Here is a 7,128-nt window from a genome sequence, read left to right on the forward strand (position 1 = left end):
GGGCTTCTTTGTCAGAGTTGAAACCTAGAAAACATCGTTGACATATACCAACCAATATAAGGGTTTAGAGATAGTTGTGTTTAAGGAGTGTTTTTCCAAATGAATTAAAAAGGTGTTTGCTACTGCACTTGATAGTGTTCCGCCCAAACAGGTGTCGTAGATCTGACAATAAATCATATAATTAAATTTGAAACACTTCTTGAGTGGTGTGAGGCGGTTGCTTTCTGTGGACGAAGTGTTTAACTTTCTTTTACTTTAGCTCTTCTTTACTAATAGAGCTATCGCCATAACGCTCTCTACAGTGCTTCAGTGTTTATTTAAATTATTTACGTTCGCTGTAAGCAAATGGTGTAAAGTTTACTTTACGGGACACTAAAACGTTTTAAAAGTGAAACTGTATTTGTGAATTTAACAGAGTTTAAGCGAGAGATACTTTACCGTTTTGCGTTTAACTTGAGGACACTTATTAAGTATTTTCTTTTGATGTTGTAGTTCAGTTTTCGCATTAGCAAGAGCTGGTTCTTTCATTAAAGTCTTCATCTTCACTCTTGCTAGTCTTACATCTTTTAAAGTAAACACAACATCACTCGGCCTATTGTTCAATGTTTTGTTATTCATTGTATATTATGTTATATTGTTTATTGTTTTAAGGGCTGTGAGAGTGTTATTAGATATTTGTTGTTTGTATGAACTTGTGCCTTGTCTTTTTCTCCGTGATCCATCTGTTGCAACTGGAGGGGAAATGCGTATCAAAACTCAGGATTCGAAGATCTCCTGTTGTTAGCGGACCCACTCCTTTTGTTAGCAGACGATTAAATTATATATATATATAAATAGTGTGACACGAGCGGGAACAGCAGACAGACAGAGCAGACGAGAAAATAAATTCACGGGAAATAGAAGTTCTTTCAAAGAAAATTTAAACGTAAAGTTGAGTGCGTAGGACTGAAAGGTGTAAGGTTAATATGTTAGAGTAAAACTAATAGTTTTAAAAGAGCAGTGTAGTATATTCTGTCAAAGCGAGTTCTAAAGTAATTGAACCAGTCCGAGTGCACTTTGACAAAGGAACAGACGATATCTGAAGTACGATGACCAGACGATTACTGGAAGAGCAGTATACGACTGTGGTAACTCAAGCTATAATTGTAAGTGAATTATACATGGAATACTAGTGCGATAGAAATAGAGAAAAGTAGTTCGGCTTGTCAACTGAAATTCTAAAGCAACTGATTCAGCCTAAGTGGACTCTTGACAAGAAGAAGAGAACTACATATAGTGTTTATGATATGCCTACGATCTCAATAGTGTAAATAATTTGATGTACATATGTTTAACGGGTTCGAATATATATAGATATATATATTATTTTGAAAACAAGTGGAATGCGTGCTGTTCGTTCATTTTTGAATTTATCGCCAACAAGTCACAGACACCTACTGTACAAGAATCCTTAGCCCAACACTCATATTATTCAACCAACTTACTAAATACTACTACTATATATAATATTAAGAAGAATAAGCCCATCATTTTGACACTGAGGAATCACTATTATATACATGAAACAATGGTGCTACTCTTTTCAGGGCGAGTGCGCTACCCACATGACTGTTGCTTATTCCTATTACAAAGCATGGGATTTAGAGAAACATTCAGTCCACGTGACTCTACAAGCATGCTTAATTATCTAGCTTATTGATTGGCACTCCCGTATTTATAATATAACTCACAATATAGTAAAAAACTTGACGTCAAATCCTTTAAATATTTCGCAAATTTACTAGGTTTTCGTGACATCACTTTAGAATATCATAGGCCTACTGCCATAAATTTACTTGATTTTTACATCATGTTCCCTCTAGCTAACAAACAAATTTCAACATTGAAATACTCGATTATAGCTCTACTCCATTCCTGGATTGTGAAGGCGCTTGAACAAACCTAATAGAAGAAATAAAACACTACACTAAATTGTCCATTCATCAAGTCTTCTGGGCGGTTTTCTTTTCCAAGACCCATACTGGTATACTGACGAGATGGAGTCTTATCCTTTGTTGTCATTGTCCATCCTGTCACTGGGTGAGTTCTTCCTGGATAGGTGGTCAAGGGACTCCACTGCTGACTTGATGATACTTGAGAAGTAGTAATACTAGATTTCCCTGCGGGTTGAGGCTCTACTGACAAGTTCTTCTCTGGGGATACCCAATTAGTTGTTCTCTCACTGACGTAATTCCAAAGATGATCATGGTGGATGAACTTTAGTTTGGATTGATTATCTTCTGAACATCTACTTAACTCGTGAGTTTGTTTTCTTTTGCGATGAGAACTGTTCAGCCACACCATGTCACTCTGATGAAATCCAGTTTTATCAGGATTTACATCTTAACAAGCTTTTGTTTTATCATAAGTTGATTGAAGTGTTCCTGTGTAAAGTCAGGTATTACATCTGTATTCTTCACATCCACGAGAGCTCTTCTAATCATTAATCCATCTGGACATGCTGAAATGTTTAGTTCTATTATAGCCCAGCCACTAAATGTAAGTTTATTTATAACATGTTCTGGTATAACTATTCCATGTTTTAGAAATGCAATAACAACCATCCCTGTTTCTACTGGAAGTTCAACCTCCTGTGTGGTAACTGACATGTATTGCATAGGGACTTCCTTGCCATAGACTGTGAAGCTATTAGAAGCTAGCTTAACCTTGCAGGCAGGTCTCTGCATGAAGCCAGTTTCCAATATGCATTCTTCTTCAATGTTAATTACCCACACATCATGAGACACAGAGAAGTTTCTGACAGTAAGTATAAATTCAAATTTTACTCTTTCTGGCAATTTATGTCTACTCGCCGTTTGCATCGCTCATTCTTATTTCTTCATCTCTGGAGGCAAGTTCCCACCTTTCATTAGCAAATCAATCGACGTAGTGCAAAGTTCCTCACCAATAAACCCGTCCATTCGTGGAAAATTTTAATCGAATAATGAGATTCTTTGTTCATTTGGAATAGATGAAGTATTTCCAGCTGAACTTCACATCGTAAATCCAACTAATTCCTGTTTTTTATGTTTTGTTAGCTCTGTGCTGTACCTTTGATCTGGTTAGGCTCTGTCTCTTTGGTTTGATTTCTTACAACCTTAGCTGTAATAGCCAGGTTCTCCACATCTATAACCGTTACTTCTTTCTGGTATCCTTTGAAAGGAGTTCTTATTCATATAGGTATTTTTCTGTGACCCCTGGGAATATATCACTTCATGTTACATATCTATATAAATATCTATTGCTCTATGGTTTATTATGTTTTATTATATTCAACTAGTCGTCTAACTAATAATTTCAGTTGTTTTACACTGTCGATATACTAGATAGGATATAATATTCCCATAACTTCTGGATGGCACTATTAGTAGTTTATCTGTAACTTTGATGGATTAAAGTTCCATTGCTAACTGAAGAACCTCCTTTAAAGACGCACACTTACTTTGTTTTATCCTGATTATCATATCCTCTGCTGCTATGACATCTATAAATTGGTTATGTGCCAATAAATCTATTATTTCACGAGGAGTGCCCGAGTAAGATAATTGGACACGCCTTTCCAAACCTTTTGCAAGTTCAATTAAGGTATCTTCTTTTTTCCATAACCTGTTCCGGAACTTTGCTCTGGATACTTTTTTCTGGTATGACACTCCAAATCTGATGGATAAGGTGGCTACAAGTGTTTGATAATTGTTATAGCTCTCAGCTGGAAGGTTACTTAATGTTGTCAAAGCTGGACCTTTTAAATTGGCAGCAAAATGAATAGCTTGTTGTTCACTATTCCACTCGTTCACTCTGGAAATGATTTTGAACTGAGCTTGGTATGATTCCCATGGTGCCTTCCTATCATAGTACATTTGCTTCTCAATTGGCTGATGTTAAACTGGCCAGCTAAATTTTGGAACCAGATTTGGTAGTTTCATGGCTAGAGTAGTCCAAGAAGGTCCTTCAGTAACAGGTGGGACAGCAGTAGTGGTAATAAGTATAAACAAAATAAGTTCTCTTGTTCCATATCGGCATATCTGGTAGTGTTGATGGTGTTTTTAGTTGGAACTTTTAAGTCAATGTAAAAAGTGTTGTGGCTGATTTAATACTTGCATTTAATAATTCGTTTTCAAGATGGTTTATTCTATTACTAATGTTCTTTTCTACCGTAATGATGCACCCTTTTACCTCATTATTGTCTTTCCTTATTTCACTTTTAATCTTGTTGATGCCCTTTTATGCTTTGCTTTTGACTTTTTTGATATCCTTCTGTATTTCTTTAAGCTTGTTGTTGTAATCCCTCTGTGTGTCCCTTATAGTTTCATCGATCCTTTCTTCAATCAGGTTATGTTTTATTTTAATTCCTCTCATAAATACCTGTCACGTTCTTTTGATAATCTTTCCATTTTCTATAAATTTGTTCTTGGTATTCTTTTAATCTTCTATCTCTTTCTTCTAATTTCCTGTCTTTTTCTTCTTTAAATGCCCCGTCTCTTTCCCTTTCTTTTTCTTTTTTCATTGTTTTATCATGTCTAACAGGTTTCCTATATCTGTTTCTGCCCTTTTGGTAATATTGAATGAGAGTTGTAGTTCAGTAAACGTTCTCTTTTATTTTCACCAAAATAATATCCCACTCCTGACATCGGCGTTCTAGCATTGTGCTTTCGTTGGCGGAGTTCTTAAAATTATCTGGTGAAAATAATTCTATACTCACCCCACTTAACAAGAACAAATTACTTTATTTTTCCTTTAACGTTTCTACAAGATTGAACACTTGGACACTGTCGTAACTGGTTGTAGGCCTGCGTGACAAAAGACGTTCAAACATAATAATAATACTAGTACTAACGAAAAATCCACTTATTTGTACAAAGTAACTCAACAGGCATGATCGCTAGCACAAATCCAAATACGCCAATGCACTGTATGATTCACTCTACAAGCTTAATGCTCTCAGTGGCTTAGCAGTAAGTTTGTGGGCTTATAACGCTAAAAACCGGGTGTTGATACCTGTGGTGGGCATAGCACAGATAACCCATTGTGTAGCTTTCTGAGTCAAATCTTTTACATATATCGCAAAGTCACTAGGTTTCCGTGACGTCCATATAGAATGTTCCAAGCCTACTCCCACAAATGTATTTGATGTTAGTGTCTTGCGCTCTTTAGCCAACAAACAAATTACAACGTTAAGATGTAGCATATAACAATATAAACAGTAAACCTAAAAATCGATTAGAAGTATATAACTATATATTTCTTTCCTAACTCTTTTGACTTATTGAGAAAATGTTATATTGTCATCAGAAAATCAAATCTATATGTTCAACATTGTATTACAAAATGAATGAGTTCTGAAAATAATAAACAGATGTGTGTTCTTTTCAATACCACTGCTGAAAGGTACGTGACAAAGGTCTCTTATCTTTACTTTTCTTATAAAGCTTGTACCTGAAGCATATATCTCCTAAATTAGAATATACAGTATGTAAAATAAGTATAAAGCTTAAAGTGAGCAAGCAGACTAAGCGATCTACAGAACGTCGTGTGTATCTATAATAGCTCTCTCTCTGGTTTGTTTAAATTTTTGTATATTTTTCAACTGTTTTCATTAAGACAAATTTTCTGAATGTAAAGAGATTGACTTCAGAGACATTTCGATTAGTATTGGTGTGATGAAATGTTTTGTAATAAGAGTAAATGGTCCTTTAGTTTGTTAATATTTAGGACATAGTGGCAAAAACAAAAAGAACGTTTAAATGGGTTGGGAGTAACCTCGGTAGTTTTGTGGATGGTATTGGGGTGTAAAAGAATGGGTTGGGAGTAACCAAGAGTAACCTCGGTAGTTTTGTGGATGGTATTGGGGTGTAAAAGAATGGGTTGGGAGTAACCAAGAGTAACCTCGGTAGTTTTGTGGATGGTATTGGGGTGTAAAAGAAGTTTTGAAGCGATTCGGCACTGCTTGTACAATTAAGGCAAATATCATCAATGTAACGTGTGAGTTTTGAAAGTGTTTTTCCGTAAGAGTAGCGTTTTAATATCATCCGTAAACTTGTTAGGAGTCATGTTACTCTTATTATCCATGACAACACCGGTAGTTAAAGTTATTTAAGAATAAAATAACTAGATCAGAAAGTTTTTCAAGTTTTAATAGAATGGATAAATTTCGAGCAGTTTTCAGAATTTTTGCCCCTTCACTGTGTGGAATAGTGTATGGGGAGGAAACACGAAACGCTTATAGTAGACAGAAGAATATTGGGAAATAGCTTTCTATCGTTATTGATCTCTTAAACGATGTTGATAAAACGTGTAGTGGATATGTTTTTATGTGATAGATATCATAAAAGATATTGTTTTTTTTGTGGACACTTTGTAGAAACGATAGAGCAGCCAAGATTATTAGGTTTGTGTATTTTAAGTATCAGATGAAATCTCCCTTTTTGTGACAAGTACTGATTATTTTGGAGGAAACATTTAAGCGTCACTGATGGTTTTAATAAACTATGTTGTAGGGTTCCTTGTTGTTATTATTTATTGGTTGAAACTAGTGTGAGTTGGCCGTTACATTCTGTGATATAGTTTTATTAGTTTAGAATCATCATAACGCAACCAGATTTATTAGAAAAGTATTGTCTTTGAGTATTTTGTCTTTTATGGTTCAATTATTATAAAATGTTCTGAAAAAAAAATTGGATTACGTTACCTGTTGGGACTTCTTTTTAATCTACATGTATTTAATTCCTTTTTAAAGGAGTTGTTTAAGAGTGACAGTCTAAAATGCGCACATGCTGTGCGATATGGAGAATGTGTTTATTTTGTGTAAAGTCACACAATAGGTTATAGGCACTTTGTATACAGTGAGTTTATTTTGTTTAAAGTCACACAATAGGTTATATGCACTTTGTATACAGTGAGTTTATTTTGAGTAAAGTCACACAATAGATTATAGGCACTTTGTATACAGTGAGTTTATTTTGTGTAAAGTCACACAATAGGTTATAGGCACTTTGTATACAGTGTGTTTATTTTGTGTAAAGTCACACAATAGGTTATAGACACTTTGTATACAGTGCGTTTATTTTGTGTAAATCACACAATAGGTTATAG

This window comes from Limulus polyphemus, unplaced genomic scaffold (assembly GCF_000517525.1).
Source record: "Limulus polyphemus unplaced genomic scaffold, Limulus_polyphemus-2.1.2 Scaffold3159, whole genome shotgun sequence".
NCBI lineage: Eukaryota > Metazoa > Arthropoda > Merostomata > Xiphosura > Limulidae > Limulus > Limulus polyphemus.